Here is a 20,633-nt window from a genome sequence, read left to right as displayed (position 1 = left end):
GGAATTTTTGGCCAAGTTATTATTGATGACATGAGTCGAAAAGCGTGGTGCTGGAAAAAGACAGCCGGTCAGGCAGCATCCGAGGATCAGGAGAGTCGACGTTTCAAGCATGAGCTCTTCATCAGGATGACATGATGATGACATGAGTGCATGGGATATTCATCTATATACAGCTCTAAAAGTGTACAAACCCATGATTTGATCAATGTTTTCACAATCATGAAAATGAGCTCATTAAGTCTTTGTTCACTGATACTGAGCAGGACAGGAGAGACAACCTTTTGATGCAGAGGGTTGTAAGATTGGAATGCACTTCCACAATAAGTAGTTCACAAAGAGACTATGTCAAAATTAAGAAAAAAGGGTATTTGGATGAAAGGAAGTTATGGGAACAAAATAGGCACATTAAAATGCCCATGATAAAATCCACCAGGCTGTTTGAACTGAATGGTCTCTTACAGCTGCAAAAATCCTACAGCTGTAAGAATACACCATTATCAGGAGCTACAGGAGGTAGAAGACGAAGAGGAGGAAGGGACGAGAAAGCAAACACTGCCCAGGCTATCTGGAGAATCTACTTAAGTGCAATGCCAGTAACTGCAGCCCAAATTTCTCACTCACCAAAAGTCCCTTCTTACTGAGTATCACAGTGACCACTTAACAGCAATGCAAAAATAAAAGCCAACTCAAAGTAAAGATTACAAACCAAATATACAAATTAAATCATGCCACATTGTATACTCAAATAAACTAATCATACGTCAGCATCTCCCTTCTGCTGACATTTTGTTGACTGTTCTTTGACTTCAATGCAGTGCTACTTCAATGACTGCAGCGTGGCTGATGGCAATTTGCCTGACTTTCAGTGGAGTGCAATAGACCTTGCAGGGTGCCATCTGGCAGTTCAGTGCTTAGAAGGCTCAGATTCAGATTGCACTATCTGAGTGTGGGCAGAGGCAGTGTAGACTGGTTAGCTGAGAAGCAACTGCAAGGGCTCTGGCAGGATGCCAGTGATGCAATGATGATTACTGTAATCTTGAGAAAGAGCAGTCTTCCTGTGGTATTGTTTGCCCAGTTCTCAGCTCCTTCGTCCATGAATTGACCTCCTTGGCCATTTCCCACTCTCTTCAAAGGCAGGGCTCTGTTCTTTCCCTTGTGTATCACTAATTCCACATTATCACCTTGAAACCTCTTCTTTGCTCCACTTTTTCCATCTTAAAGAAGTTATTCAGTGTAACCTCCCTTAAGAGTGACTGCCTACCTTTAAGAGCTAAATTCTGATTGTTCTCCACATGGAGTGGCCTAGACTGTGGTCACAGGCAGAGCATAGAATGTATTTCCACTATGCTTATGGTCATGCCAGCATCCCTATACATGCACAAATATATTGGATTTCTAATCCCCTCGACACTTCCTCTGTCACAAGCTCAACTCATTCCTGACAGGATGAGGACAGCAAGGAAGAGTGTTCTGTGTAAAAACATTGAGTAAGCTAGAGCTGTTAAAGGAAAAAAACAACAAATCTGACCTGACTAATTACTGCCTCATTAATCAACTCTCAATTGTCATTGAAGTGATGGAAGGAGTCATCACCAGTACTATCAAACAATTCTTGCTGAAAAAAACTGCTCATTGAAACCCAGTTTGGGTTCTGCTAGGGCTATTCAGCTCCTGACATCATTGCATTTGTGGTTCAAAGATGGATAAAACAGCTGAACTCCAGAGGTGAGGTGAGAGTGACCGCCCTTGATATCAAGGTCACATTTGACCAAGGGTGGCACCAAGTAACCCAAGTAAAATTGGAGTTAATGGAAATTGGGGAAAGCACTCTGCTGGTTGGAGTCATACTTGGCTCAAAGGAAGATGGTTGTGGTTGTTGAAGATCAGTGATCTCAGCTCCAGGTCATCTCAGCAGGAGTTCTTCAGGGTAATGTCGAAGACCCAACTATCTTCAGCTACTTTGTCAATGACCTTCCCTCAAAACTTCACAGGTGATTGCATAATGTTTAGCATCAGTTAAGACATTTCAAGTGCTGAAGCAGTACATGCCAAGTTGCAACAAAATCTGGACAATATCCAGGCTTGGGCTGACATGTGCCAAGTAATAGTCACAGCAGGTAAGTACCAGGCAATAACTATCTCCAGCAATGGAGAACCTGACCATCACCCCTTGACATTCAAACAGCATTACCATCATTGAATCCCCATTCAACATTCTGGGTGGTTTACCATTGATCAGAAACTTAAATGGATCAGCCATATAAATAATGTGACTATAAGAGTAAGTCAGAAGTTAGGAACTCTACAGTGAATAACTCATCTCATATCTCTCCAAAACCTTTTTACCTATTCTCTCCAAAACCAGTCCACCATCTACAAGGTCCAACTGAGGATTGTGATGGAACAACACTCCCCACTTTCTTGGAAGAGTGCAGGTCAAGAAATGTGATGCCATCCAGGACAAAACAGCCCACTAAATTGGCACCATAGTCACAAATATTGATGCTCCCCAGCACCGATGAACATTAGCACCAATCTATAAAGAGCACTGCAGGAATTCACCAAGGCTCTTTAGATGGCACTTTCTAAATCCACAGCCACTACTATCTACAAGCATAATGACAGTAGACGCAGTGGAACACGACCACTACAAGTTCCCCTCCAAGCTACTCACCTGACTCCTGACTTGGAAATATGCCTCTGTTCCTTCACTGTCAGAGTCAAAATCCTGATACTCCATCCCTAACAGCATTATGAGTCTGCCTGAAGCACATGGACTGCAGCAGTTCAAGAAGGCAGTTTATCACAACCTTTTCAAGAGCGACTATGACGGATGATAAATTCTGACCCAGACAGCAGCACTCACATTCCATGAATGAATAAAAATCTAAAGATGAAAACCTGGTAGAAAAGTTAATATTTGTATTTGCTGTTGGTTATGTAATGTTTTCACTGTTTTGGTGTAAATATCATCATTATAGTACATAGGAAAATAGCAAATAATAGCAACAATCTGCCTTTGACCCTCAAGTTTGCCGCACTGTTCAACTAGATCATGGCTGGTCTTCTATCTCAAAGACATTTTTCCACATTATTTCATCAATTCTTGATAACTTTAATTTCTAGAAATCTACTGATTTCAATGACTGAGCTCCATGGCCCTTTGCGGTAGAGAACTCCAAAGATCTAACACCACTCTAGTGAGGAAATGCCTCCTTATCTCAGTCATAAATAAACTACCTCTTATTCTGTATTCCCCAGTTCTAGGCCCCTCTTCCTTAACCAATTGAACATCTTGCCTGCATCTACTTAATGAAGTCCTATAAGAATTGAGTGTTTTTCAATAAGATTGTATGTTAATATCCTAAAGGCAATAGAATATAGGACTATTCTCCTCAATTTCTTCTCATTAGCCAATTGTATCGTCCCAGTCATCAGTCTGGTGAACCTTTGTTGCTTTCACTATAATGTTAAGTATGTGCTTCTTTAACTAAGGATTCAGAATTGTACACAATAATCCAGGTGTGGTCCCGCCAAAGCTATTGCAGAAGACATATTTACTTCTGGACTGAAATCCATTTGCAATGAAGGCCAACATACTGTTTGATTTCCTAATTGCTTGCTCCACTGACCGCCATAGAATAAAAGAGTCCTTCAGCATGGAGACAGCCTCTTCAGCCCAAACTGGTCCATGCGAACAAAAATGTCCATCTACACAAACCTCATTTCCCTGCACTTGGTCCACATCCTTCTAAACCTTTCCTATGCATGTATTTGCCCAAATGCCTTTTCAATGTTGTTAATGTACCTGCCTCAACCATTTCCACTGGCATCTCATTCCGAATGCTTACCACCCTTTGTATAAAAGAGTTGCCTCTCAGGTTCCCTTTCATTCTTTCCCCTCTAACCTTAAACTGAAGCCATCTAGTCTTTGATTCTCCAACCCCAGGAAAAAGACTGAGTGCGTTCACCCTATTGATGCCTTTCATGATCTTATATACTTCTGTAAGATGCCCCCTCAATCTCATAAGTCCTAAAGAAAAATGTCCTGGCTTGTCTAACCTCTCACTATAACTCAGACTCTTGAGTCCTGGCAACATCCTTATACATTTCTTCTGAGCTCCTTCCAGTTTAATAGCATCCTTCTTATAACAAGCTGACCAAAACTGAACACAATACTCCAAGTGCAGGCTCACCAATATCCTGTACAATTACAACATAACTCCCCAACTTCTATACTCAATGCCCTGACTGATGAAGGCCAGTGTGCCAAAAGCCTTCTTATTTGCCTTGTCCACCTGTGACTCCATTTTCAGAGAACTGTGCACCTGAACTCCAAGGTCCCTCTGTTCCACTACACTCCTTAAGTCCCTACCATTCACCATGTAACTCTTACCTTGATTTGACTTTCCAAAATGCAAGACCTCATACTTGTCTATATTAAACTCCATTTGCCATTTCTTGGCCCACTTCTCCAGCTGATCAATGTCCTACTGCAATTTCTGATGAACTTCTTCACTGTCCACAATACCTTCTATTTTAGTGTCGTCTGCAGATTTACTAATACCTTGTACATTCTAATCCAAATCATTGATATAGATAACAAATAGCAATGGGCTCATCACCGTTCCCTGAGGCACTCCATTAGCCACAAGCCTTCAGTCCAACAAGCATTCTTCCACTCTTACCCTCTGTTTTCTACCATCAAGCAAACTGTGTATCCAATTTGCCAGCTCCCCCGGATACCATGCGAACTAACCTTCCAGAGTCACCTACAATGTGGAACCTTATCAAAGGCCTTAATGAAATCCTATAGACTATGTTTACTGCTCTGCCCTCGTCAACCTTCCTGGTCACTTCATCAAAGAATCTAACAAATTTGTGAGGTATAATCTCCCATGCACAAATCCATGCTGACTATTCCTAATCAAACCCTGACTTTCCAAATGAATGTATATCTTATCCCTCAGAATCTTCTCAAGTAACTTACCCAGCACACATGTTAAGCTTACTGGTGTATAGTCCCCAGATTTTTCTTTGCAGCCCTTCTTGAATAAGGGCACAACATTTGCTACCCTCCAGTCTTCCGGAAGCTCACCCATGGCTACCAATGATGCAAAAATATCTACCAGGGCCCCTGCAATTTCTTCTCTAGCCTCTTGCAGGGTTTTTGGATATATCAGGACCAGATGATTTATCCACCCTCATACATTCAAATATCTCCAACACCTCCTCTACTGTGCTATGACTGTCCCCAAGATATCACCACTAACTTCCTCAAGTTCCCAAGTCTTCATGTCTTTCTCCACGGTAAACACAGAGTAGAAATATTCATTGAAGACCTTGCCCATCTCTTGCAGTTCCTCAGGGGGTGGAACCGCAGGAGAGGTCCTATTCTCTCTAGTTATCCTTTTTCCTGTAATATACTGAAAGAATCTCTTTGGATTCACCCTAATCTTCTCAGCCAAGGTTCTTTCATGCCTTCTTTTCACCTTCCTGATTTTCTTCAGTAAATTCCTGCATTCCCTATATATCTCCAGAGATATTTTAGATCCCAGCTACATGTATCTGAGACACACCTCCTTTTTTCTGATCAAAGCCTCAATATCTCTTGTCATCTAGGTTTCCCTATTCCTGCCAACCTTGCCCATCACCTTCTTGGGAACATATAGACCTTGACTTCTCACTATCCTACTTTTAAAGGCTTCCTACTTGCCAGAGATTCCTTTGCCTGCAAACAAACTACTCCAGTCAATCCCCTGCAAGCCCCTGTTGTTGTATGTTAATCTTTTGTTTTTTTTTAACAAAGACACACAGCTCCCTTTGGACATCAACACTCCACAATTTCTCACTATTTAAGAAATATTCTGCATTTTTGTTTTTCCTAAAGAAGTGAATAACTTCACTAGATTCTAGCATTTTCCCTGTGCGGACATCAGGGTCTGTAGTTCCTTTTCTTTATGTCTCCTTTCTTAAATTGTGGGATTATACCTATTATCTTCTAATCTACAGGACCCATCGGAATCTGTAGAATTTTCAAAGATAACCAAAAACTATCTCAACAACCACTTTTTTCAACATTCTTGGATGTGGGCAATCAGGTTCAGGGGATCTATTAGCTTTCACTCACATTAATTTCTCCAGCACTTCTTTTTAACTGATACCAGCTGTTTTCAGTTCCTCGCTCTCACTAATTTCTTGATTCTATAGTATTCCTGGGATCATAGTTGTATCTTCCTCTGTGAGGACAGACACAAAAAGCTGAATTTTCCAATATTTGGGCTGTGTCAACTTTGGAAAGTTTCATGGAGGGTTTCTGGCTACATTAAAAGGCAAGGGAATTTTCCAATATTGACCTTATTTTCAAATTGAATTACATCACTTTCATACTGAATGTAAAATGTAATTGTGAATCTTTCCTAGAGGATCCTTTATAATGGGATTACTTCATTGTCATGGAAGAAGATACAAAAAGAAATACTGGAGAACGAATAACAAATTGAAAAAAAATCCATTGCACAATATATGTCTAAAGTAACCATTCTAACCATTCTCTAATTGGTTGCTCACCATACTGCTTAGAAAATCAGGTTGTCTATGTTCCAAGAATTCATCCTTCACAGCATTAGTGCAAATTACATTTGCTTAGTCTATAATGTGGATTAACATCTACCACAATTACTGTATTATCCTGTGTTACATGCACCTCTCATATGCTGATTTATTCAATACCCTACATTGCACGACTGTTTGGTGGGCTATTTGCAATTCCAATCAATGTTTGCTACTCCTTGTCATTTCTTAGGTCTGCCCAGATTCATTCTGCATATTGATGAGCTGATCTAAGATCCTCTATCATCAGTTTATTAATCTCATGCTTTATTAAAGGTCATTCTGCAGCCATGGAAATTAGATTATATTTGTAACTACCATTTCTGCTGTCGATTCATCTCACAAGATCCCTATGACCACCCATTCCCTTTCTCCTGGTGACTCCTATTAGGTTTCCAATTGGATAGAGTAGCAAACAACTGGATCTATTTAATTGAAGTCATCAGAAACGTTCTGGAAAAAAATGTTAATTTAGTCTTGGGGAAGTCATAACAAAATGTTCCAGAAAGTCTCCCAATCATATTAAAACACTCTTCACAATCAGTGTAGTCAGTTAATCGAAATTAACAAGTGGACAATGATGTTTGAGTAGTGGGGCTCCTGGGATACAGTGTTAGTGTCCCTACCTCTGTGGCAGAAGACGTGGGTTTGAATCCCACATGCTCCAAAGGTGTGACATAACATCTTTGAACAGGTTCACGAGAAAATATTTCAAGGCTGAGTATGACTTTAGGTAGTGATCACAGTCCTCACCAATGACTTGTTTTCTCTTGTTTTATGGCTGCAGTTAGGAGAGGCAACAAAATGGCATGCACCATTTTAAATGAACATTGGGAAAAAATTATTTTGGGTACACTTTCACTCCTTTAGCAAGATGGTACTTAGTGCACACTAAAACTGCTATGCCAAGCTGGCTTCTTGTACTAAAAATGGGCTAAACATGTGCTGCAGCTGCAGACCTCACCTTGGCCATCTCAGAGGCTCTACTGCACCTAAACTACTGACAAGAAAAACTGCCTCAATGTCTCTGACTGTTTTGAATGTATAATACAGCTGTGCGTTCAACATGGTGACTTTATTCATATGAAGTTTAAATATCTACTTACACTGGCATCTGGCAGACTAGGAGGGATATTTGTACATGACTGCATTTCAAAACAAATGTCCCCCTTTTTATAAGACTAAAAGAGCATTGCCAGACTGGAATAGTGTCAAGACAGTCGGGGTACAAACCTTCAACACTCTCAATAAAAGCTGTGCCAAGTGGGAACTTGGGACCTGCATGGAAAATCAGTCATCTTGATCATTCATGATGGACATGAATGACCAGATATACTGTCAGAATCGCAACCACATACACTCAACTGCAGAAGCTGTTTCTCAACTGCAAGCAACTGATCTGCAAGAGGCAAAAAAAGTGTGCATTATCATGTACATTTTGAGTTACAAGTTGCCAAAACTACCAGACTAACTGTTCTAATGCCTTAACAGTTTGCTATTTATATCAGTCCATGTTTATGCATTACACACATAATCCTTAATTAAGGCTGTTCTCTTAATGATGCATATGAAAGTTTTTGTTATTGGCTATTCACCTGAGTGTTTCCCCATGGAGTGTCATTCCTGTGCCATTCGTTACCCATCATTGTTCTATTTTTGTTGTTGTTTTTCTGTGGATCTCCTGTATCTGATTGTGGATAGGTGATCTGTGCAAGTGTTGCATTCCCCTTTTCCTGATCAGCTGCCTGCAATTGAGAAACAGCTTCTGCAACTGGGTGCATGTGTCTATGATTTCAATAGTATATCTGGTCATTCATGTCCACCATGAATGATCAGGATGACTGATGTTTCACATAGATCCCAAGTTGCCACTTGGGCTAGCTTTTGTTGAGAGTGTTGGAGGTTTGTACCCTTCCTGTCTGTCCAGTGTTCCACTGTGGCAATGGTTAAGAAGGTATTATCAAAATTAAATTTAGTTTTCTGCTCTTTCACTTTTATTTTGTCATTCACGCTTGTACGACTTCTAACTTCAGTAGCATTTTTGCTTTTGGGAAAGTTATTTATTTGTGGCATGACAATAATCTTTGTATTAGACAACTTTCCATGCATAAGTAGATGTGTTACTCCATGGTAGAATACCCTTTTATACATCTGTGTGGGATTTGCTTAATTTCTTTTTCCATCTTAATGCTAGTATAGTATGAGGATGATGTGTGGTGATGATTTTCCTCATGATTTATGATGTGATGGATTTGTTCATTCATGAACAGGGGGTCATGGTGGTTCATCATAATGGCAGGAGTACTGTAATGGTTGAAAGATTTGAAAATATAAGTAGTAGTCATTGAAGTCAGTTGGTCTATCTCCCGGTAGTCAAATCAGTCATTTATAGTGACAAGATAATCAGTTCATGCGAGTGTAAAGTGATGAACTCTCAATTTCATCCATAGTCTGTCTGCAATATCCTGTGTTATTAGTGCACTCTAACTTGGTTAGCTTGGTACTCATTACAAGTAATGCATTGTCTGATGTTGTCCTTGATTTTGTTACTGATGTTGACCAGTACAGCATTTCTCATGTCTTCCTCAGACTTGATCAATTCCTTGGTGGCTTTCATAGATGCAATTTTGATTTTCTCCTCTTTACAATTTGGAGAGTAATTTCTTCATTTTCTTTGTACCATTTGCACTGTGGGCTGCTAATTCATCTTTTTATGTCCAATACTACCTTCCAGCAACCAAGTGTGTTTTTGCTGCTCTTGTGCCATCCTATTATCACTATTTCTCACAAAACTTAGACACTTGCATCTTGTTTAATATTTGATTTAAGCAATCTGCTTGTCTGATATACTCAATGTCTTTCCAAGATTAATGACTTGCATAGCACAACAAGCTGTTCCTCCATGTCAAATCGGGAAGTATTTGCATACTTTTGTGTCATCCTGTATTTCTTCATTGGGAGTGCTGCTCTTGACAGCAAATCTTCAATGTAATCTGCTTCTTTTGCTTGTCAATTGAGAGATGACTACTGTGAGTGTGAGATCATGGGGTGTCATCTTTGTTCATCACTGCCTTCCTGCTGTCCCTCCTTTGCTATTCCACCACTGCTTGACCCTATTTCAGTTCTTGGATATATAAAAGAAAACAGCATAAGAATAAGTTTGTGGTGGGAGAGGCTGAGAAGCCAAGAAGTGCATGCTTATGTATTTGCAGTTTATGGATCAAAATAGGTTGTGGGATGAGGGGATGTTGTTGTGAGAAGAAGGATTAGTTATCAAGATACCTTCATCTTCTTTGGTTTCAGGTGCCAGCCATGACCTTGACCAGGGCTCCTTCAGTGAAATAGGGATTGTCTCCCCCTTATGCAATGGACACGTAACAGTGCCAGTCACCCACTGTTTAATTTCTGCTGCTCCCAGTTATGTACCATCTTATGTATGATCCAGCATAAGGGAACAAATGTGTCAGTGAGTCCAATGCAATGTGGCTCATAGCTGCCATAGTTGACTAGCTGACAGCGCCTACAAGCTGTGAGGCTTGCAGCTGTGCTACATATGTGAGAGTGAGGGTGAAGTTATCAATGTCTAGTATAAGGTGTGAATGATGGAATTTATCGGTAGGTGTGTACAGGCGTACCTATACTTTGAACAGTGGATGAGGCTACATATTTGAAGATACATTCACTAATCTGACTATCTTTGCCTAGTCACTGAACCTTTTGCAGGTCTGTATCCAGATCCTTGTTGCAAGGCTCAGGCATTAACCACCATGACCATCTGTTCCTGGTGCCTTTGCAAAGATTGATTGAAAGGTCTCCTGGCCCCTGTTGATGGATGCCATCTCTCATCCTCTTCACAAGACTGCCAGTGAAGATCCGAGTATCTTGGAGCCCACTCTTAGTCATTTTGTAGTATTCTTGATACTATCTAAAGTACTTTTAGATAAAAGCCACAAACCACTTTCAATTTAAGCCACGTAGGTGAGCGAAACCTTGTGCCAGTATCTTCCAGATTTGCACCCTCTGCTCAGACATGTAGCTACTCAACAGCAATTTTTATGCTGTTTACATGCTTCAATTATTTAAATTATTTAACAGAATGAATGCTGTCTTGCCTGCATCTGAAACAATGGGCAGAGGCAATTTCTCCATTGTGAACCCACATCGGTTTACCTGGAATTCCAAATTTTTTATCATGCATTCACAAGATACAGGCATTGGTAGTAAGGCTAGCATTTATTATCTATTCCCATACAATTGAAAAGCTTGAGCAGACAATTCCATCGGAAGTTAAGAGTGAATGGCATTGCTGTCGGACTGGACTCACACATGCACCAGATCAGGTAAGGACAGCATTTATGAGCTAGCTGAGTTTTTAAGACAATTTGACAGTTTTGTGGCCATCATTACTGCTATGAGCATTTACGACCAACTTTACTGAATTAGCTGAACTTAAATTCCCAGTTGCCATTGTCGGAATTGAACTTGTGCCTCCAGCACATCCATCGAGGCCTCTGTGTTATTGGTTCAGTAGCCACTATGCTATTATATCGCAAAACTTTATGTTGCTTGTAATAATTGTAAATGTGCACGGATGATTGCCCTGTATTGCAGCACGAGAAGGCTCAGACAACTGAAATTTCAAACTGGGATACTTATCTCTTCATACAAATCATGAGTGCTACCTTTAAAATATCCTTCAGGGATCTCGACTGTCAGTGAAACTGCAAAAGGCACATTGTCCAGGTGAACACAGACTGACAGTAATGCCAGTTACTGTTTAGTGTTGTACAGAAACATGATGAATCCCAGATGAATATGGAATTTCAGTGAGAAGTGTCTTGAGAAATCCAGGCAACTATTCACTTTTAAATAGGTCCTAATATCAAAACACAGCTGGATGCAGCCTCTAGCCAGCCTCAGGGCAAACTATTATCCCAGCTTTGACATACACATTTATTTAAATGATGGATACCTTTACAACCCTGCATTTTACAATGACATGACAGTGACAAAATACCTCATTCATATTATTTTTTAAAAATCACAAGGAGAATCTTCAGTAGTTTCTATTAAAGTATCAGTTTTCTATTTTGAAATGGCAAGAGCTGTTTAATTAGTTGTGAATTCCAACTAAATTCACACTCATGGACGGAGAGGAAATAAAATGTTATTTTGAAAATATATTAAATATTGCTAGCTAGTTAAAAGATGAACAGTTGTGGGCTTTTATTTGCAGATAATATTAACACATCTACATGGATTGCTGTATCATTTCTCCAAGACTAATTAGAAGGCAGATGTGCATTACTTTGTAACTCTCAGGTTGTTGGCCATGGAAGTCTATGAGGAGATCTTTTCCAGTTTCAGTTCTAGTGCTTTTTTGATTGAATTCCATAGCACCCAGTCTGCCATGGCTCAAAGTGACATTTCTCACACAATCTTCTACTCTTCACCTTATTAATGCTGCAACTGGGCTCTTGGGTACTTTTCTTGGGTAATTATGAAGCCAGAGAAGTGCAGATACTCACCCATGACGGAACCTTCTGGCTTTAAAGTCCAGCTGCATACTATTTCAGATGCTGCAAATCAGAAACTGTCCCTCACACTGTAATGTTCAAGCCTCTACATTCAGGACATGGCCCAGAGGGAAGAAAAGCTTGACCCGGCCAGCCTCGTGGACAGGGAGTTGAAGGTTTTTATGCATGGAGTGGTAGAGAGGAGAGCAGTCCTTTTTCCAGTTGACTACCATGGGATGCCACACCACTAGATGGAGCCAACTGGATCCACATTGCAGCACAGATCAGTTTTGTGTCCCAGGTGAAACAGGATGGCCAGCCATGCAGGTAGGAGGTCAATGACCTTCTGTACTCCACATGGATAAGTGTCATCATCTTCACTCAGCTACCTTACTCTCACAGGGCCAAAGCCCACTCTAACCTTGCCATTACATACTCATCTCATCGAAGCTCATGGGATAAAACTGTTATTATTACATGAATCATGTTCACTCAATGCCTCTCACCCACCACATCCTCCAAAACCACCAACCCTTCCACCCTCTGTGCTTCATATTCACTTATTGGATAAACCTCACCACCTCTCTGCTAATGCATCACCAATAACTGTTCTTCCATCTACTTTCATCATGCTTAACCTCCCTTTGTCTCATCGCAGATAAGCAGATAAACTTGACTCAGTCCCTTGGACTGATGTCTGAATAGCACCCGGACTACCTGCTTGTAATCCCTGAACTTGTTGCACTTGACATGTAGGAATTTGCAGGGCCTAATTCCCAGACCTCTGCAAAAACATGGATATCCAGACTCTGGTAGGACCAAGCCCCTTGATTGGATATTGCCAACCACATTACTGGAATAGGAACAGCCCCTTGATTGGCTAAAAAGGAAATCCCTAGCGGCCTGTACTTCCTCTTGACCCCACTATGGAATGATTCCCTTATTTCTCAAACATCGCCATTAGCACTTGTCTCATAAACCACTAGTACAGTCACCGTCCAGACTTCGAACTAAATCACCATTCTTTCACTGTGGTTGGGTCAAAAACCCAGAACTCTCTGCCTAATAACACAGTGTGTGTATCTACATCAAAAGGACTGCAGCTGTTCAAGAAAGCAGCTCACCACCAATTTCCCCTGAGCAATTAGAGATAGGAGATAAATGCTTGCCCGATGACAACCATATCCCTGAACGACTAAAGAAAAAGGAGCAACATTGATGTTGCACAGTGTCAAGCAATATCATGTCCAGTCTCTTACCTATTCAGTGTCCCTGTTGTGACACGCTGCCTGGGTGTTCCTCTGCACTGGAAAAGCCACAGTGCTGGCAGCCTGTACCTTAGCATTAAAGGCTCAATGTGTTAAGAAAGCAACACAAGACACGCAAAGGCGAAGCCAGTGCTGAAATCAGAGAAAGTAGGCTAAGAAATTGTTGTGAAGTAGATAGAGGCTGGCAGCCTCCCAATCAGCACAGAAGCATGGAGGACATAGGTGTCCCTGTACCCCAAAATAAAGTTAACGGAGGCAAAGGCCTCGTGGCATTATCGCTAGACTCTTAATCCAGAAATTTAGCTAATGTTCTGGGTTTGAATCGTGCCATGGCAGATGGTGGAATTTTAACTCAATAAAGAATGTCTGAAATTACGAATCTGCTGATGACCATGAAACCATTGTTCATTGTCATAAAAACCCATCCAATTCATTAATGTCTTTCAGGGAAGGAAATCCTCAGTCCTCACATGGTCTGGCCTATGTTTGACTATAGACCCACGACAATTTGGTTGATTCTGAACTGCACGCTGGGTAATTAGGTATGGGCAATGAATGCTGGTCTAGTTAGCAACACTCATATCCTGTAAATGAATAATGAAAAAAATGCTGCAGCCGAACTGGTACGAGAATTGGTCGACGAGCAACATAATGATGTCAACTTGTGTGGCTGAGATGCACAGGACAATATTGGGAACACAGCACACAGCAATGTTGTTGTGAAGAAGCAGTTAGATAAAGCCAGGAAATGTGTTCAGTGAGCCCTCAGGTGCTTGTTCTGATTTCCATGTCTGTAATTTTGCATTGTCGAGCTTCTTGGGAAGTGAGACAATTGAAAATGGCATATAAAATAGGGGAATTGGGATTTTAAAGAGATGCAAATGCATGCAAATAAAGTAGTCACTGCTCAATTGCAAAATTTTGAAATCATTACTTAAGGCTGAAGGGGAAAATTAGAAAAATAGTTCCCAATGCCAAGAATCTATTTCTTTTCATTTTTGCCATATTTTTCCTCCTTTCTCACTAATGCTCCCACCATACAAGGGAGGAGAAATTACTAAACATTGAATTAGAAAAGTATGCAATACTACTTTCCAAACACACAACATGTACCACCTTGAAAAGCAAGGATAGGAAGTATGTAAGGACATCACCACCTGCAAATTCCTTCCAAACAATGCAACATCCTGACTTAGAGCTACATAATTGTTCCTTAATTGTTGCTTGGTCAAAAGGCTCAGTTCTCTTCCTAACAGCAATGTGGGTATATTTACCACAGATGGACTGAAAGCAGTTCAAGAAAACTGCGAACAATTGCCTTCCAATGGAGATGGGCAGCAAATGGTCCACATGATCAGAAACTACCATATCATTGCCACACTCCCGTCTTCAAATTTTATTTTTTGAAATTGGCAGTATGCAAGCAACCAAAAATGAACAACTCAACTCTTTTATTATTTAAGCATTTTATTAATTCAGTAAAGCAAGTCAAAACAAAAACAATTATCAGTTAAAAGTAAACCTTTAGGCATATTCATCACTGCCATTAACTGCACAAAGAACATAATTACTGTGGATCACAGCATTATATGTCCGGAATATAATACAGGAGCATTCTATCTTTAACTATTGTATTAAAACAAATATTTCAAAATTTATAAATGTTCTTAGTCAATTGCTAACAGACAACAATTATTCTCATTAAATCAAGTGAATTCAACCAAATGTAACGCACTCATCATTAACATTTACCTCTTTATTGGATCCACCCTGAACTTAAGTGTGGAATCACGTCAGTGTCATTGTAGTCCTTGTTGGAAATTAATTTTGGTTATCTCTCTCTAATTCCCAGTTGGTGCAGGTTCACAGGATAAACCTCTCAAGTTTTGCCGTGGTAGTACTCATAATTTTTTTTAAAATGACAATGTAAAATGAAAAAGGGAATTGCTTTTGGAATTCTTCTTGCTGATGTATTGATAAATTTACCCTTAAATGATTACTGTTTAATACTACCCTGAAGTGAGCATTCTGCTACACAATTATACACGTTTCCATAAAAATAAAAAGGCATAATGAAGTATTATTCTAAGAGTGCTGAAAGACTAATGACATCATGTGCCTGTTAAAGCATTAGGTCTGAAAAATATATATTTTCCATATTTGCAGAAAATATATGTTTAATGCATACCTTATTGATAATTATTGCTAATGCACTTTTTAGTGAGTAAGTATATCACCTAGGTAAACGATTAAGATTTTCTGAATTCCTAATCTTATTTTAAGCAAGGTTAGGAAGATTGATGCTAAGGTTTTGATCATGGAGAACTGACAGAAAATACAACCCACAGACATCAAGTAAGCAGAAAATAAGCCATTTTTAATTCTTGTTTTGACAAACAAGAAGGAAGCATAAAAATAAAACAAAGTACTGCGGATGCTGAAGATCTGAAACAAAGACATTTTTATGACTAAATTAATAAATCACAAGATAATGTTTGAACTCTAAAAGTTTGAAGCAGAGTTAAGTATTGCATGGCTTTGAGAATTAGGATTAATTAAAAAGGTCTTTCAGAGAGACAATACAGGTACAATGGGCCTAGTGGCTTCTTACTTTCATGAAGTATTCTAAGGCTATTTTAATTGAAACATTGAAGAGCATTAGCCAATCATAATGCATCTGTAATAATGATCTTAAATGCTAATCAAGTTGCTGATAAACTACTTTAACCAGTTTAAATATTGAAAAATTCATTAATCCGGCAGAAAAGAATGCAACGTTTGGTGCAAATTATTGAATAATAAATTAGAAAGAATGAAGTTAGGGCAGGGCCTTGCAAGTGCTGCTAACCTCGGGAGAGAAGAATGTCAGGCCTCTGGGCACATGTCTAGAATCTTCCATGCAATCTTTGCAGCTGGGATGGTACTCAGCATAGTGATATAACCATAAATGATATCTGACACCAGCATTTCATAAAAAAGCTTCTATTCTTGCTGAGCTTGAAGGCATCTATACCAGTTAGTTCTCTTTTCAAAGTGCTTGCTGTACCCCAGTGTAAGTGATTTGATTGACATCAAACTGTAAATTTGACATAGTAGCAGATTTTTTTCACTGTTGCTTTATCGTCATTAAATTTTATTTCCAACTTCCCTTTTTTTTAAAAAAAGACTCTTCCATTTAGTATCTAGGCCCTTAGCATCAGTTTTCCTGTCATGCATCTGTTGATTGTGTCTTTATATAATAAAAACTAAGTACAAATGTGTAGTTACAGTTACCTTTTAAGTAATTGTGATATCTAATATGCAGTTGCTGCTATGGAAGCATGTCAGTTGCTATTATATATCAAACACTATCTGACAGTGCCTTGCCAAATCTTTCAAGCCAGAACTTGTTATTAACTGTCAAATGCAATTCTTACCTGCCAATTTAAGAAATGGCATTTATATCAGAAATGTATTCTATTTTTATGTGTCTTCCAAAGTAGGTTGCAATACCAGAGATTCATTCAACATATTTTGTTTCTAAACTTGATCTGTAGTTAATAGTTCAGAAATCATTTTAACAATGTTTGCTTTCACTTTGGATTTAAATGTTACATAAATGGATTAATTCTTTCAGCCCTATATTCTTCCCACAATATATCCCTCATTTCATTTCAGCTAGAATCTGTTCACTGTGTTGTGACTCTGACAATGAAGGCATTACAGCAGTTGACAAGGTAAAAAAAAAAGAATGAAATTGTTCAGGTACCTGATATCTCATTGATAACAAAATAGCATTAGCTTACATGCAACTGCAAGAAACATGATCCAGAATGGTTATTTAGTCATTTTATATGGTATCAGGTATCAGTTGGTTTGCTGTCGGTAAATGGTCCAATGGCAACTTCATTACTGCAATTGTGTATTATCTTCTTGTGATCACTTACTTAGTTTATGCTACAAAAAAGAACCTGCCAAAAAATGAAATGTAGAGAATAAAATATACATAACCCTTTCACCAAATGTGTGGAACCACACAAACATATACAGTAGTAGGTTCCTGCGCATACCTACTTTTGTGAAATTTTCACCAAAGCAGAGTCTACATGAGTCAATTGAAATCTCCTACACAAATTCATTTTATTAAAACCTGCTAATGACCTCAATAAATAATTTAAATAATTTCCAGTTTTGTTGATAATTTTTCTTCAATAGATTTCTTATCTAAGAGGCATTACAGGTTATAGTAGCCAATGTCGCCCAATGTACATGTAGTAATAACAGGGCTAATAGATGGGCTGAAAATGTGTTGTTGGAAAAGCGCAGCAGGTCAGGCAGCATCCAAGGAGCGGGAGAATTGACGTTTCGGGCATGAGCCCTTCTTCAGGAATGAGGAAAGTGTGTCCAGCAGGCTAAGATAAAAGGTAGGGAGGAGGGACTTGGGAGAGGGGCGTTGGAAATGCTATAGGTGGAAGGAGGTCAAGGTGAGGGTGATAGGCCAGAGTGGGGGTGAGGGTCGAGAGGTCAGGAAGAAGATTGCAGGTTAGGAAGGCGGTGCTGAGTTCGAGGGATTTGACTGAGACATGGTGGGGGGAGGGGAAATGAGGAAACTGGAGAAATCTGAGTTCATCCCTTGTGGTTGGAGGGTTCCTAGGCGGAAGGTGAGGCGCTCTTCCTCTAGCCATCGTGTTGCTATGGTCTGACGATGGAGGAGTCCAAGGACCTGCATGTCCTTGGTGGAGTGGGAAGGGGAGTTGAAGTGTTGAGCCACGGGGTGGTTGGGTTGGTTGGTCCGGGTGTCCCAGAAGTGTGTTCTGAAGCCTTCCGCAAGTAGGCGACTTGTCTCCCCAATATAGAGGAGGCCACATCGGGTGCAGCGGATGCAATAAATGATGTGAGTGGAGGTGCAGGTGAATTTGTGGCGGATATGGAAGGATCCCTTGGGGCCTTGGAGGGAAGTAAGGGGGGAGGTGTGGGCGCAAGTTTCTTAGCCTGCTGGACACACTTTCCTCATTCCTGAAGAAGGGCTCATGCCCGAAAGGTCGATTCTCCTGCTCCTTGGAAGCTGCCTGACCTGCTGCACTTTTCCAGCAATACATTTTCAGCTCTGATCTCCAGCATCTGCAGTCCTCACTTTCTCCTCCTAATAGATGGGCTATTAGGATCAATGAAAGAGGGAAGTCAGACACATGGAAAGGAGAGTGGGAGACTGAGCTATTAAATAGATGAAGACTGTGACCAAAACAGACAGAGAATATCAAACACATAAACTAAGCTAGTCCTATGGGTAAGAGAAAATAGAAAGAAAGAAAATAAACAGACAGAGGAAATTATATATACATAACATCAGTTTCTCTTTCTTCAACTTAATCCATTATCCTAATCATGACTATAATCTGAAATCAATTTATAATGTTCAAATATTTGTGTGACATATTCTTGTGAATAAACAATAATAAGAGCAGGAGAATGAAGAACTTTGCTTTTGGAAACTTAGGGACTAATTGTGAACAAAAGCTTTTTCAATGAAGTTCACACTGTTCATGTAACTCAGTCTTTATCTTAAAAATCTTAGCAGATTGTCAAATCCAAAAACCTTTTTAACTGTCCTGATCTGTACGACAATTTGACCTGTAAATCAAGAAATATTAATGGTGGAACTGACCAGTCAAAGGGATGTAATATTCCAGTACATAATTTATGATTATTGACATTAAAGACAAAAATGATGTTTTGGACTCTAGGATTAGAACATGTGAAAATGCTTTTTGTCTATCTTTGGCCTTTGCACATATGGATAGAGAAGATTCTTTGCCAAAATCAATAAAGCAATAGAATGGTTTGAAATACTGTCACAGTTAAAGAATAGTTTAGAGATGAGCAAAGGCTAGTGATGCACTGAAGTGAGTTTCAGAAGCATGAAACTTGAATTTTTCAGAGCCAATTAAATCAATGTGAGTGACCAAGTGTTATTTTACTGGAGTAGATTAACACTTGGTATTTTTGTTGTGTTCCAACACAAAAGTCTTCAGTGACATTAAAGTTATTGATTATAGAACAAATGCTTCTCCCCCATCTATTTTAATCAAGTAGAAAAGATCTGCTTATAATTGCTGTGTCACGTCTAGTTTTTCTTAATGTACAAAATTAAGAAGTGAGGGGCCTCATATATGCTTGGTGTTGTGCTTAAATGTTAGCAGCAAATCACACACCAGTCAAGGATGATGGGACTGTCTTCGGGTAATGGAAAATAAAATCATATTACACTTTTGTGGTAAAGAGATACTATGTAGTTACTAGATGTTATTTAATTTAAAGGCACAGAGCAAAACCAAAACTTATTTTAGCTTTAAATATTAATTGTGTAATTGCTAACAATTATGTTAAATTAATATAGTGGTACTATTGTATATTTTTTAGGCAACTAACTAACAACATTTTTATTTGATTAATTGATAGTTTGAATACTGTTTCTAATTTTGAATCAGCTAATTGGAAGAATTAATGGTTGATTAATTGACGTTTTGAGTATTGCTCTTATACACCAAGAAGCCCTTCTATAGCTTGTCTCCCAGTCCCAGCTGCCTGCTCCTACTTCTGACAACTAAGATTAATGCTGTGTAGAATGCTGTATACACTCAACACCTTTAGGCCCTCACACCACTGCCAACAGAGAGCAAGTTGTAAAATTACCAGTTATCAAAGCTACGTAATGTTTTTCATTAATTGGCTGATTTAGAACTTTTGACCAAATGTTACAATGGTGTTTCATTCTTAACTGGTAGAACAATCATCGACATTGCTTAAAATATGGACTATTTGTAGTGAAAAAGGTGCAATGAAATATTCTTTAAAAATACATTTGATGTTAGCAATTTTTGAGAAGATTTGTAGTTCAGGTTTGATGATAAGTATGTAAGTTAGCATGCTGAGCTGTTTTTCAGATGTTTTGTCACAATCACAAGATAACATCATCAGTGAGAGTCTCTGGTGAAGCGCTGGTGGTATGTTCCACCTCTCTATTTATAAGGTCTTGGCTTCTTAAGGTGGGTGATGTCATTTCTGGTTCTTTTTTTCAGGAGAAGGTAGATGTGATTCTTGTGCGTGTCTTTGTTTAGATCCCATCTACCTTCCCTTGAAAAAAAGAACCGGAAATGACATCACCTACAATTGCAACATTTAAAAGGCATTTGGATGGGTATATGAATAGGAAGGGAAAGTGAGGACTGCAGATGCTGGAGATCAGAGCTGAAACTGT

Source organism: Chiloscyllium plagiosum, chromosome 5, assembly GCF_004010195.1.
Source record: "Chiloscyllium plagiosum isolate BGI_BamShark_2017 chromosome 5, ASM401019v2, whole genome shotgun sequence".
NCBI classification, from domain to species: domain Eukaryota; kingdom Metazoa; phylum Chordata; class Chondrichthyes; order Orectolobiformes; family Hemiscylliidae; genus Chiloscyllium; species Chiloscyllium plagiosum.
The sequence above is the reverse complement of the archived record's forward strand: the minus strand, read 5'-3'. Positions refer to the sequence as shown.